This window comes from Rutidosis leptorrhynchoides, chromosome 4 (genome assembly GCF_046630445.1).
Source record: "Rutidosis leptorrhynchoides isolate AG116_Rl617_1_P2 chromosome 4, CSIRO_AGI_Rlap_v1, whole genome shotgun sequence".
Lineage (NCBI taxonomy): Eukaryota > Viridiplantae > Streptophyta > Magnoliopsida > Asterales > Asteraceae > Rutidosis > Rutidosis leptorrhynchoides.
In genome coordinates, this window is record NC_092336.1 from 247,165,545 (window position 1) to 247,180,626 (window position 15,082).

Below are 15,082 nucleotides of genomic sequence, written 5' to 3' on the forward strand. Positions count from 1 at the left end.
ATCACTAGAGGATTCTGATTTAATGGTTGGTTCCTCGACAATCTCTGTTTGAATAATTGGTGGTTCAAGAGGAAAGATTAATGGTTCAGGATCTCTGAATCGTCCCTGAATATTCTCCGGATTCTCAATTGTGAGGTCGGGTTCAAAAAATGGATTATCGGAAATTTGAATTGGAGTACTTGGTCGACTGGATGACGATTCTAAAGAAAAATCAACGGCAAAAATATTTGCTAGATGTCTTGATCGAGTTACAGGTGGTGAACGTACAAAAGGTGGTGAACGTTTTGCTCGGTGCATTCACTGAATATCCTATTAATTTTTAAAAAGAAAGAAAAATTATATAAGTTATCCAATTAATAGACTTTTCTGCTTTTGCCCACGTTTCGAATAGCCAATAGATGTAGCAGGGAGCCAGAACCCTTTAAATCGGAAGCTCACAACTCAGCCACTAACAAATCCAACTATTACTATGAAGCAGAAAATTTTAGATGTCTATCAATTTAATCACTTAAAATAATTTTTCGTTAAAATTTAAAGAAATTTTAGAGAAGAAATAGAAAATTCTATGTTCTAAAAACTAGAGCGTCGAGAAATAAGAAAGAAAAAGAGCGCGTCAAAAAACGTCGAAAAATAAAAGGTCGAAAAATAATAGGCGTCGAAAAATAAAAATAAGAAAGTAGCGCGTCGAAACTTAAAAAGGAACTAAAAACTAAGAATTAAAAGTTGCGTCTAAAAATATTAAAGCTTAAAAGAAAAACTATATCCCAAAACGGCAATAACTTAAAAAGGTACTAAAATTTTAAAAAGGCGTCGCAAAATTCTAAAGCATCTAAATCTTAGTCTAAAGAAAAAGTACTCAAGGGATTTTACGGCAAAGCCTAAAAATCTAGAAATAAAAATAACTATGGCAAAAACTATGACTTAAAAGTAAATACGAGCGAAAAATACAAATATTACGCTAAAACGAATAAATAGATACAAAATATAAAAATAAATTTAAAGTTGTAAAAAGTACAATTTTTATAAAAATATTATTTTTATATTATTTATTTTATAAAACTATTAATTTTATAATTTAATAAAACTAAATAAACTTAAAATATAAATTAATTAAAAACTAATCTAATTAATTTAAAATTAAACCTAATTAGGGTTTTAATAATAATAATAATAAACTCCGTAATTATTGCAGTTACCAGTCAACTGTGGCGTGTCAGAGACGTTCATGCGATCGCATGAATTTTTGCCTTCGGGCTCATGCGGTCGCATGAGCTAGGGTTTCGGGCCAGGCTTTGGGCCGCTATAGTACCAGGCCGAATGTTTTTATTTTTTTTTCTGTTTTAATTTTTTATTTTATATTTATACAAAATATTTAAATAAAACTTATATTTTTACAAACTAAAATAAAAATAAAGAAACTTTATTAAACTTATATATTTAACAAACTCTTAAAAATACTTAAATTTTGTTTTTCTTTATATATATTTTTTTATATTTAAAACGTATTTTTACAAAAGCATATTTTTATAAAAGTAAACTAAAAATTAATAAAAATCTTTTTTTATAGCGTTGCGCTTTCGGCGTTTTAGTGTCCCCGGCAGCGGCGCCAAAAATACTTGATGTTATGCGAGGGGTATATGAAATAGTATTAATTTTTACAAGGAAATACTATTAAATACGATACAATTTTACACAAGTGATTTATTTATTTATAGAGTGGATATACCTAAACCTTGCTACAACACTTATAGGCAGTGTACCTAATCGTACAGTAGTGTAATTTTTAGTAAGTCTGGTTCGTTCCACAGGGATCTTTTAAACAAGCTTAACGCTATATTTTTAAAAACTATATTTGTAAAAATACACAAAAATATATAAGTAATATTATTATTATAAAAAGGGGGTTTTTACCGTTTAATGACCGGTTTGTCGATTTTAAAACTTAAGTCGCAGTTAAAACCTAATGTAAAATATTGAATAAATAAAAGACGTAATTTAAAGCGTAAAGTAAATAACAATAAATAAAATTGCTATAATTAAAAAGTACAATAATTAAAAGTGCAATTAAATACGATGACAGTAAATACAAGTGCGATAATTAAAAGTGCAATTAAATATGAAATAAAGGAATTATGCTTATTTAAACTTCCGTAATCATGATGTTCGACGTGTTGATTTTTAGTTTATTCCCATGGGTTAATTGTCCTTTTTCCTAGATTATTCAATATGTCCGTCTGGTTTTTGTCCATTACAGTCCATCAGTCATAAATATAAAGTGCGAGTGTCCTCGTCAAATTATCCTTATATCCGAAGTCAAATATTCCAACTAATTGGGGACTTAAACTGTAACAAGGTCTTAATACTTTGTTTAATAATTACACCAGGATATCAACTGCGTGTAACCCAAGGTTTTAATACTTTGTTATCAATTATGCCAAGTGTCCTTGTACATAATTCACCCCTGTTTTAATAAGTCTATTAACTATTAATTCATTCCCGTGTCCGGTTAAATGAACGATTATTCGTACATATAAATATCCCGCCCATCGTGTCCGATCGAGTGTGTGTGGTTATTTATAGGTACGTCTAATTGTAAATATTTATATTATATTAACAAACTATCATTTAATTAAACAAATATAAAGCCCATTAATAGCTCATAGTCTAATTTCCACAAGTGTCGTTCTTTTGTCCAAACCCCAATTATGGTACAAAGCCCAATTACCCCGTCTTAATATTTTAGCCCAACATCATGATTACTTCGTCTTAAATAAGCATAATAATAACTTAGCTACGAGACATTAAATTAAAAAGGTTGAACATAACTTACAATGATTAATAATAGCGTAGCGTTACACGGACAGAATTTCGACTTACACCCTTACAACATTCGCTAACATACCATTATTATTAGAATTTAAAATTAAAATTAAAATTAAAATTAAAATATATATATATATATATATATATATATATATATATATATATATATGTATACGTGAGTGAGATAGAGAGATGGATATATGGATATTTGATCAACCAAACTGCGAATTTATAGGGGTGTCGCCTGGATTTCAGGGCCATGCGATCGCATGAAAAATAAGTCTACAGGCCATGCGATCGCATGGAGGTAGGTATCTGAAATGTCCCGTTCTTATTGATTAAAAACGTTCCATATTAATTGATTTCGTTACGAGGTTTTGACCTCTATATGAGACGTTTTTCAAAGACTGCATTCATTTTAAAACAAACCATAACCATTATTTCATCAATAAAGGTTTAAAAAGCTTTACGTAGATTATCAAATAATAATAATCTAAAATATCCTGTTTACACACGACCATTACATAATGGTTTACAATACAAATATGTTACAACAAAATAAGTTTCTTGAATGCAGTTTTTACACAATATCATACAAGCATGGACTCCAAATCTCGTCCTTATTTAAGTATGCGACAGCGGAAGCTCTTAATAATCACCTGAGAATAAACATGCTTAAAACGTCAACAAAAATGTTGGTGAGTTATAGGTTTAACCTATATATATCAAATCATAATAATAGATCACGAGATTTCATATTTCAATACACATCCCATACATAGAGATAAAAATCATTCATATGGTGAACACCTGATAACCGACATTAACAAGATGCATATATAAGAATATCCCCATCATTCTGGGACACCCTTCCGATATGATATAAATTTCGAAGTACTAAAGCATCCGGTACTTTGGATGGGGTTTGTTAGGCCCAATAGATCTATCTTTAGGATTCGCGTCAATTAGGGTGTCTGTTCCCTAATTCTTAGATTACCAGACTTAATAAAAAGGGGCATATTCGATTTCGATAATTCAACCATAGAATGTAGTTTCACGTACTTGTGTCTATTTTGTAAATCATTTATAAAACCTGCATGTATTCTCATCCCAAAAATATTAGATTTTAAAAGTGGGACTATAACTCACTTTCACAGATTTTTACTTCGTCGGGAAGTAAGACTTGGCCACTGGTTGATTCACGAACCTATAAAAATATATACATATATATCAAAGTATGTTCAAAATATATTTACAACACTTTTAATATATTTTGATGTTTTAAGTTTATTAAGTCAGCTGTCCTCGTTAGTAACCTACAACTAGTTGTCCACAGTTAGATGTACAGAAATAAATCGATAAATATTATCTTGAATCAATCCACGACCTAGTGTATACGTATCTCAGTATTGATCACAACTCAAACTATATATATTTTGGAATCAACCTCAACCCTGTATAGCTAACTCCAACATTCACATATAGAGTGTCTATGGTTGTTCCGAAATATATATAGATGTGTTGACATGATAGGTCGAAATATTGTATACGTGTCTATGGTATCTCAAGATTACATAATATACAATACAAGTTGATTAAGTTATGGTTGGAATAGATTTGTTACCAATTTTCACGTAGCTAAAATGAGAAAAATTATCCAATCTTATTTTACCCATAACTTCTTAATTTTAAATCCGTTTTGAGTAAATCAAATTGCTATGATTTCATATTGAACTCTATTTTATGAATCTAAACAGAAAAATTATAGGTTTATAGTCGGAAAAATAAGTTACAAGTCATTTTTGTAAAGGTAGTCATTTCAGTCGAAAGAACGACGTCTAGATGACCATTTTAGAAAACATACTTCCACTTTGAGTTTAACCATAATTTTTGGATATAGTTTCATGTTCATAATAACAAACATTTTCTCAGAATAACAACTTTTAAATAAAAGTTTATCATAGTTTTTAATTAACTAACCCAAAACAGCCCGCGGTGTTACTACGACGGCGTAAATCCGGTTTTACGGTGTTTTTCGTGTTTCCAGGTTTTAAATCATTAAGTTAGCATATCATATAGATATAGAATATGTGTTTAGTTGATTTTAAAAGTCAAGTTAGAAGGATTAACTTTTGTTTGCGAACAAGTTTAGAATTAACTAAACTATGTTCTAGTGATTACAAGTTTAAACCTTCGAATAAGATAGCTTTATATGTATGAATCGAATGATGTTATGAATATCATTACTACCTTAAGTTCCTTGGATAAACCTACTGGAAAATAGAAAAATGGATCTAGCTTCAACGGATCCTTGGATGGCTCGAAGTTCTTGAAGCAGAATCATGACACGAAAACAAGTTCAAGTAAGATCATCACTTGAAATAAGATTGTTATAGTTATAGAAATTGAACCAAAGTTTGAATATGATTATTACCTTGTATTAGAATGATAACCTACTGTAAGAAACAAAGATTTCTTGAGGTTGGATGATCACCTTACAAGATTGGAAGTGAGCTAGCAAACTTGAAAGTATTCTTGATTTTATGTAACTAGAACTTGTAGAATTTATGAAGAACACTTAGAACTTGAAGATAGAACTTGAGAGAGATCAATTAGATGAATAAAATTGAAGAATTAAAGTGTTTGTAGGTGTTTTTGGTCGTTGGTGTATGGATTAGATATAAAGGATATGTAATTTTGTTTTCATGTAAATAAGTCATGAATGATTACTCATATTTTTGTAATTTTATGAGATATTTCATGCTAGTTGCCAAATGATGGTTCCCACATGTGTAAGGTGACTCACATGGGCTGCTAAAAGCTGATCATTGGAGTGTATATACCAATAGTACATACATCTAAAAGCTGTGTATTGTACGAGTACGAATACGGGTGCATACGAGTAGAATTGTTGATGAAACTGAACGAGGATGTAATTGTAAGCATTTTTGTTAAGTAGAAGTATTTTGATAAGTGTATTGAAGTCTTTCAAAAGTGTATAAATACATATTAAAACACTACATGTATATACATTTTAACTGAGTCGTTAAGTCATCGTTAGTCGTTACATGTAAGTGTTGTTTTGAAACCTTTAGGTTAACGATCTTGTTAAATGTTGTTAACCCAATGTTTATAATATCGAATGAGATTTTAAATTATTATATTATCATGATATTATCATGTATGAATATCTATTAATATGATATATATACATTAAACGTCTTTACAACGATAATCGTTACATATATGTCTCGTTTAAAAATCATTAAGTTACTAGTCTTGTTTTTACATATGTAGTTCATTGTTAATATACTTAATGATATGTTTACTTATCATAGTATCATGTTAACTATATATATATCCATATATATGTCATCATATAGTTTTTACAAGTTTTAACGTTCGTGAATCACCGGTCAACTTGGGTGGTCAATTGTCTATATGAAACATATTTCAATTAATCAAGTCTTAACAAGTTTGATTGTTTAACATGTTGGAAACATTTAATCATGTAAATATCAATCTCAATTAATATATATAAACATGGAAAAGTTCGGGTCACTACAGTACCTACCCGTTAAATAAATTTCGTCCCGAAATTTTAAGCTGTTGAAGGTGTTGACAAATCTTCTGGAAATAGATGCGGGTATTTCTTCTTCATCTGATCTTCACGCTCCCAGGTGAACTCGGGTCCTCTACGAGCATTCCATCGAACCTTAACAATTGGTATCTTGTTTTGCTTAAGTCTTTTAACCTCACGATCCATTATTTCGACGGGTTCTTCGATGAATTGAAGTTTTTCGTTGATTTGGATTTCATCTAACGGAATAGTGAGATCTTCTTTAGCAAAACATTTCTTCAAATTCGAGACGTGGAAAGTGTTATGTACAGCCGCGAGTTGTTGAGGTAACTCAAGTCGGTAAGCTACTGGTCCGACACGATCAATAATCTTGAATGGTCCAATATACCTTGGATTTAATTTCCCTCGTTTACCAAATTGTACAACGCCTTTCCAAGGTGCAACTTTAAGCATGACCATCTCTCCAATTTCAAATTCTATATCTTTTCTTTTAATGTCAGCGTAGCTCTTTTGTCGACTTTGGGCGGTTTTCAACCGTTGTTGAATTTGGATGATCTTCTCGGTAGTTTCTTGTATAATCTCCGGACCCGTAATCTGTCTATCCCCCACTTCACTCCAACAAATCGGAGACCTGCACTTTCTACCATAAAGTGCTTCAAACGGCGCCATCTCAATGCTTGAATGGTAGCTGTTATTGTAGGAAAATTCTGCTAACGGTAGATGTCGATCCCAACTGTTTTCGAAATCAATAACACATGCTCGTAGCATGTCTTCAAGCGTTTGTATCGTCCTTTCGCTCTGCCCATCAGTTTGTGGATGATAGGCAGTACTCATGTCTAGACGAGTTCCTAATGCTTGCTGTAATGTCTGCCAGAATCTTGAAATAAATCTGCCATCCCTATCAGAGATAATAGAGATTGGTATTCCATGTCTGGAGACGACTTCCTTCAAATACAGTCGTGCTAACTTCTCCATCTTGTCATCTTCTCTTATTGGCAGGAAGTGTGCTGATTTGGTGAGACGATCAACTATTACCCAAATAGTATCAAAACCACTTGCAGTCCTTGGCAATTTAGTGATGAAATCCATGGTAATGTTTTCCCATTTCCATTCCGGGATTTCGGGTTGTTGAAGTAGACCTGATGGTTTCTGATGCTCAGCTTTGACCTTAGAACACGTCAAACATTCTCCTACGTATTTAGCAATATCGGCTTTCATACCCGGCCACCAAAAATGTTTCTTGAGATCCTTGTACATCTTCCCTGTTCCAGGATGTATTGAGTATCTGGTTTTATGAGCTTCTCTAAGTACCATTTCTCTCATATCTTCAAATTTTGGTACCCAAATCCTTTCAGCCCTATACCGGGTTCCGTCTTCCCGAATATTAAGATGCTTCTCCGATCCTTTGGGTATTTCATCCTTTAAATTTCCCTTTTTTAAAACTCCTTGTTGCGCCTCCTTTATTGGAGTAGTAAGGTTATTATGAATCATTATATTCATAGATTTTACTCGAATGGGTTCTCTGTCCTTCCTGCTCAAGGCATCGGCTACCACATTTGCCTTCCCCGGGTGGTAACGAATCTCAAAGTCGTAATCATTCAACAATTCAATCCACCTACGCTGCCTCATATTCAGTTGTTTCTGATTAAATATGTGTTGAAGACTTTTGTGGTCGGTATATATAATACTTTTGACCCCATATAAGTAGTGCCTCCAAGTCTTTAATGCAAAAACAACCGCGCCTAATTCCAAATCATGCGTCGTATAATTTTGCTCGTGAATCTTCAATTGTCTAGACGCATAAGCAATCACCTTCGTCCGTTGCATTAATACACAACCGAGACCTTGCTTTGATGCGTCACAATAAATCACAAAATCATCATTCCCTTCAGGTAATGACAATATAGGTGCCGTAGTTAGCTTTTTCTTCAATAACTGAAATGCTTTCTCTTGTTCATCATTCCATTCAAATTTCTTCCCTTTATGCGTTAATGCAGTCAAGGGTTTTGCTATTCTGGAAAAGTCTTGGATGAACCTTCTGTAGTAACCAGCTAGTCCTAAAAATTGACGTATATGCTTCGGAGTTTTTGGGGTTTCCCACTTTTCAACAGTTTCTATCTTTGCCGGATCCACCTTAATACCTTCTTTGTTCACTATGTGACCGAGGAATTGAACTTCTTCCAACCAAAATGCACACTTTGAAAACTTAGCGTACAATTCTTCCTTCCTCAATACTTCTAACACCTTTCTCAAATGTTCACCGTGTTCTTGGTCATTCTTTGAGTAAATAAGTATGTCATCAATGAAAACAATGACAAACTTGTCAAGGTATGGTCCACACACTCGGTTCATAAGGTCCATGAACACAGCTGGTGCATTAGTTAAACCAAACGGCATGACCATAAACTCGTAATGACCGTAACGTGTTCTGAAAGCAGTCTTTGGAATATCATCTTCTTTCACCCGCATTTGATGATACCCGGAACGTAAGTCAATCTTTGAATAAATAGACGAGCCTTGTAGTTGATTAAATAAGTCGTCAATTCTCGGCAGTGGATAATGGTTCTTGATGGTAAGTTTGTTCAACTCTCGGTAGTCGATACACAACCTGAATGTACCATCTTTCTTCTTGACAAACAAAACAGGAGCTCCCCACGGTGATGTGCTTGGTCGAATGAAACCACGCTCTAAAAGTTCTTGTAATTGGCTTTGCAGTTCTTTCATCTCGCTGGGTGCGAGTCTGTAAGGAGCACGAGCTATTGGTGCAGCTCCTGGTACAAGATCTATTTGAAATTCAACGGATCGATGTGGGGGTAATCCCGGTAATTCTTTCGGAAATACATCGGGAAATTCTTTTGCAATGGGAACATCATTGATGCTCTTTTCTTCAGTTTGTACTTTCTCGACGTGTGCTAGAACAGCATAGCAACCTTTTCTTATTAGTTTTTGTGCCTTCAAATTACTAATAAGATGTAGCTTCGTGTTGCCCTTTTCTCCGTACACCATTAAGGGTTTTCCTTTTTCTCGTATAATGCGAATTGCATTTTTGTAACAAACGATCTCTGCTTTCACTTCTTTCAACCAGTCCATACCGATTATCACATCAAAACTCCCTAACTCTACTGGTATCAAATCAATCTTAAATGTTTCGCTAACCAGTTTAATTTCTCGATTCCGACATATATTATCTGCTGAAATTAATTTACCATTTGCTAATTCGAGTAAAAATTTACTATCCAAAGGCGTCAATGGACAACTTAATTTAGCACAAAAATCTCTACTCATATAGCTTCTATCCGCACCCGAATCAAATAAAACGTAAGCAGATTTATTGTCAATAAGAAACGTACCCGTAACAAGCTCCGGGTCTTCTTGTGCCTCTGCCGTATTAACATTGAAAACTCTTCCGCGGCCTTGTCCATTCGTGTTCTCCTGGTTCGGGCAATTTCTAATAATGTGGTCCGGTTTTCCACATTTATAACAAACTACATTGGCATAACTTGCTCCGACACTACTTGCTCCGCCATTACTCGTTCCGACACCATTTGTTCCTTTCGTTCTATTTACCCCTGGTCCGTAGACCTCACACTTCACCGCGCTATGACCATTTCTTTTACACTTGTTGCAAAATTTGGTGCAGAACCCCGAGTGGTACTTTTCACACCTTTGGCATAGCTGCTTCTGATTGTTGTTGTTGTTGCGGTTATTATTGTTGTTGGGATGATTGTTGTAGTTGCTGTTGTTGTTGTTGTTGTTGTTGTTGTTGTTGTTGGGCCGTTTGTTGTAGTTGCGATTGATGTTGCGATTGTTGGGATAATTGTTGCGATTATTGTTGTAATTGCTGTTGTTGTTGTATTGGTGATTATTATCACCGTTTTCCTCCCACTTTCTTTTGACTTGCTTCACATTGGCCTCTTCAGCAGTCTGTTCTTTAATTCTTTCTTCAATCTGGTTCACTAGTTTGTGAGCCATTCTACATGCCTGTTGTATGGAGGCGGGCTCGTGTGAACTTATATCTTCTTGGATTCTTTCCGGTAATCCTTTCACAAACGCGTCGATCTTCTCTTCCTCATCTTCGAACGCTCCCGGACACAATAGGCACAATTCTGTGAATCGTCTTTCGTACGTGGTAATATCAAATCCTTGGGTTCGTAACCCTCTAAGTTCTGTTTTGAGCTTATTGACCTCGGTTCTGGGACGGTACTTCTCGTTCATCAAGTGCTTGAATGCTGACCACGGTAGTGCGTACGCATCGTCTTGTCCCACTTGCTCTAGATAGGTATTCCACCATGTTAACGCAGAAACTGTGAAGGTATGCGTAGCGTACTTCACTTTGTCCTCTTCAGTACACTTACTTATGGCAAACACCGATTCGACCTTCTCGGTCCACCGTTTCAATCCGATCGGTCCTTCGGTTCCATCAAATTCCAAAGGTTTGCAGGCAGTGAATTCTTTGTAGGTGCATCCTACACGATTTCCTGTACTGCTAGATCCAAGGTTATTGTTGGTATGTAGCGCAGCCTGTACTGCGGTTATGTTTGAAGCTAGAAAAGTACGGAATTCCTCTTCATTCATATTCACGGTGTGTCGAGTAGTCGGTGCCATTTCCTTCAAAATAGTCAAATGGAACAAGTTAATCATACAGAATATTAAAAGTAGTTAATAGTATTTCGTAGCATAATATGAACTCATTTATAAAAGCTTTTTCTTCATATTAGCGTTTTATAAGTTTAAATTCGGGTAGTACCTACCCGTTAAGTTCATACTTAGTAGCTAATATACAATTCAACTACTACAATTCTATATGAAAAACTGATTATAATAATATTTCGCGTTCAAACTTTTACACAATATTTTACAAACTTACAATACCGCTTATTTTACATATAGCAAGAAATATAGCACACAATAAATTTGATACAAGATGGTTGTGAAGATAATTCTAGCTAGTACACAAGTCGTTCAGCAAAGGCAATAAAGACACGTAATTCATACGTCCAGAAACAAGTCATGCATTCTGGTTTTACTAGGATTACTTCCCATCCTTGGTCTTGTGGAACATAACCGTTATGGCCGTTGATAAGACAGCGTGTTGTAACGTCGTCAAAGGGACGAGGGTTACGTAATTTCCAACAGTCCCGTAACAATATAAAAACCTCATTTCTTACCCTAATTACCGACTCCGTCACTTGTGGGAACATTTTGTTTAATAGTTGTAGCCCGATGTTCTTGTTCTCACTTTGGTGAGAAGCGAACATTACTAATCCGTAAGCATAACATGCTTCTTTATGTTGCATGTTAGCCGCTTTTTCTAAATCACGAAGTCCAATATTCGGATATATTGAGTCAAAATAATTTCTTAACCCATTGAGTAAAATAGCATTTGGGTTCCCCGCAATATATGATTCAAAGTAAATACATCGTAACTTATGGATTTCCCAATGTGATATCCCCCATCTTTCGAACGAAAGCCTTTTATAAACCAAGGCATTCTTGGAACGTTCTTCGAATGTCTTACAAACTGATCTCGCATTAAATAGTTGTGCCGAAGAATTCTGACAGACTCTAGACAAGATTTCATCAATCATGTCTCCGGGTAGGTCTCTTAAAATATTGGGTTGTCTATCCATTTTGTATTTTTATACTGTAAAATAGACAAGAGTTAGATTCATAAAAAAAAATACTTATTAATACAAGCAATTTTTACATATATCATAAAGCATAAGCACACTATATTACATATATTACACCACACGAATACAACTATCTTATTCCGACTCGCTTGTTTCTTCTTCTTCGGTTTTAGTTCGTTTTGCCAAGTTTCTAGGGATATATGATGTTCCCCTAATACGAGCCGTCGTTTTCCACATTGGTTTAGAAAAACCTGGTGGTTTAGAGGTTCCCGGGTCATTGTTACAACTTAAGGACTTTGGGGGTTGACGATACATATAAAGTTCATCGGGGTTGAAATTAGATTTCTCTATTTTTATGCCCTTTCCCTTATTATTTTCTTTTGCCTTTTTAAATTCAGTTGGGGTAATTTCTATAACATCATCGGAATTCTCGTCGGAATCCGATTCATCGGAGAATTGGTAATCCTCCCAATATTTTGCTTCCTTGGCGGAAACACCATTGACCATAATTAACCTTGGTTGGTTGGTTGAGGATTTTCTATTACTTAACCATTTTATTATTTCCCCCACCGGTTCTATTTCTTCATCCGGTTTCGATTCTTCTTCCGGTTCCGATTCTTCTTCCGGTTCCGACTCTTCTTCCGGTTCCTCTTCGGGAATTTGTGAATCAGTCCATGAATCATTCCAATTTACATTTGACTCTTCATTATTATTAGATGAGTCAATGGGACTTGTTCTAGAGGTAGGCATCTATCACATAATATCAAACGCGTTAAGAGATTAATATATCACATAATATTCACATGTTAAAAATATATAGTTTCCAACAAAATTTGTTAAGCAATCATTTTTCAAGTAAACATGGTCGAAGTCCAGACTCACTAATGCATCCTAACAAACTCGATAAGACACACTAATGCAAAATTCTGGTTCTCTAAGACCAACGCTCGGATACCAACTGAAATGTCCCGTTCTTATTGATTAAAAACGTTCCATATTAATTGATTTCGTTGCGAGGTTTTGACCTCTATATGAGACGTTTTTCAAAGACTGCATTCATTTTAAAATAAACCATAACCTTTATTTCATCAATAAAGGTTTAAAAAGCTTTACGTAGATTATCAAATAATGATAATCTAAAATATCCTGTTTACATACGACCATTACATAATGGTTTACAATACAAATATGTTACAACAAAATAAGTTTCTTGAATGCAGTTTTTACACAATATCATACAAGCATGGACTCCAAATCTCGTCCTTATTTAAGTATGCGACAGCGGAAGCTCTTAATAATCACCTGAGAATAAACATGCTTAAAACATCAACAAAAATGTTGGTGAGTTATAGGTTTAACCTATATATATCAAATCATAATAATAGACCACAAGATTTCATATTTCAATACACATCCCATACATAGAGATAAAAATCATTCATATGGTGAACACCTGGTAACCGACATTAACAAGATGCATATATAAGAATATCCCCATCATTCCGGGACACCCTTCGGATATGATATAAATTTCGAAGTACTAAAGCATCCGGTACTTTGGATGGGGTTTGTTAGGCCCAATAGATCTATCTTTAGGATTCGCGTCAATTAGGGTGTCTGTTCCCTAATTCTTAGATTACCGGACTTAATAAAAAGGGGCATATTCGATTTTGATAATTCAACCATAGAATGTAGTTTCACGTACTTGTATCTATTTTGTAAATCATTTATAAAACCTGCATGTATTCTCATCCCAAAAATATTAGATTTTAAAAGTGGGACTATAACTCACTTTCACAGAGTTTTACTTCGTCGGGAAGCAAGACTTGGCCACTGTTGATTCACGAACCTATAACAATATATACATATATATCAAAGTATGTTCAAAATATATTTACAACACTTTTAATATATTTTGATGTTTTAAGTTTATTAAGTCAGCTGTCCTCGTTAGTAACCTACAACTAGTTGTCCACAGTTAGATGTACAGAAATAAATCGATAAATATTATCTTGAATCAATCCACGACCCAGTGTATACGTATCTCAGTATTGATCACAACTCAAACTATATATATTTTGGAATCAACCTCAACCCTGTATAGCTAACTCCAACATTCACATATAGAGTGTCTATGGTTGTTCCGAAATATATATAGATGTGTCGACATGATAGGTCGAAACATTGTATACGTGTCTATGGTATCTCAAGATTACATAATATACAATACAAGTTGATTAAGTTATGGTTGGAATAGATTTGTTACCAATTTTCACGTAGCTAAAATGAGAAAAATTATCCAATCTTGTTTTACCCATAACTTCTTAATTTTAAATCCGTTTTGAGTGAATCAAATTGCTATGATTTCATATTGAACTCTATTTTATGAATCTAAACAGAAAAAGTATAGGTTTATATTCGGAAAAATAAATTACAAGTCGTTTTTGTAAAGGTAGTCATTTCAGTCGAAAGAACGACGTCTAGATGACCATTTTAGAAAACATACTTCCACTTTGAGTTTAACCATAATTTTTGGATATAGTTTCATGTTCATAATAACAATCATTTTCTCAGAATAACAACTTTTAAATCAAAGTTTATCATAGTTTTTAATTAACTAACCCAAAACAGCCCGCGGTGTTACTACGACGGCGTAAATCCGGTTTTACGGTGTTTTTCGTGTTTCCAAGTTTTAAATCATTAAGTTAGCATAGCATATAGATATATAATATGTGTTTAGTTGATTTTAAAAGTCAAGTTAGAAGGATTAACTTTTGTTTGCGAACAAGTTTAGAATTAACTAAACTATGTTCTAGTGATTACAAGTTTAAACCTTCGAATAAGATAGCTTTATATGTATGAATCGAATGATGTTATGAACATCATTACTACCTTAAGTTCCTTGGATAAACCTACTGGAAAAGATAAAAATGGATCTAGCTTCAACGGATCCTTGGATGGCTCAAAGTTCTTGAAGCAGAATCATGACACGAAAACAAGTTCAAGTAAGATCATCACTTGAAATAAGATTGTTATAGTTATATAA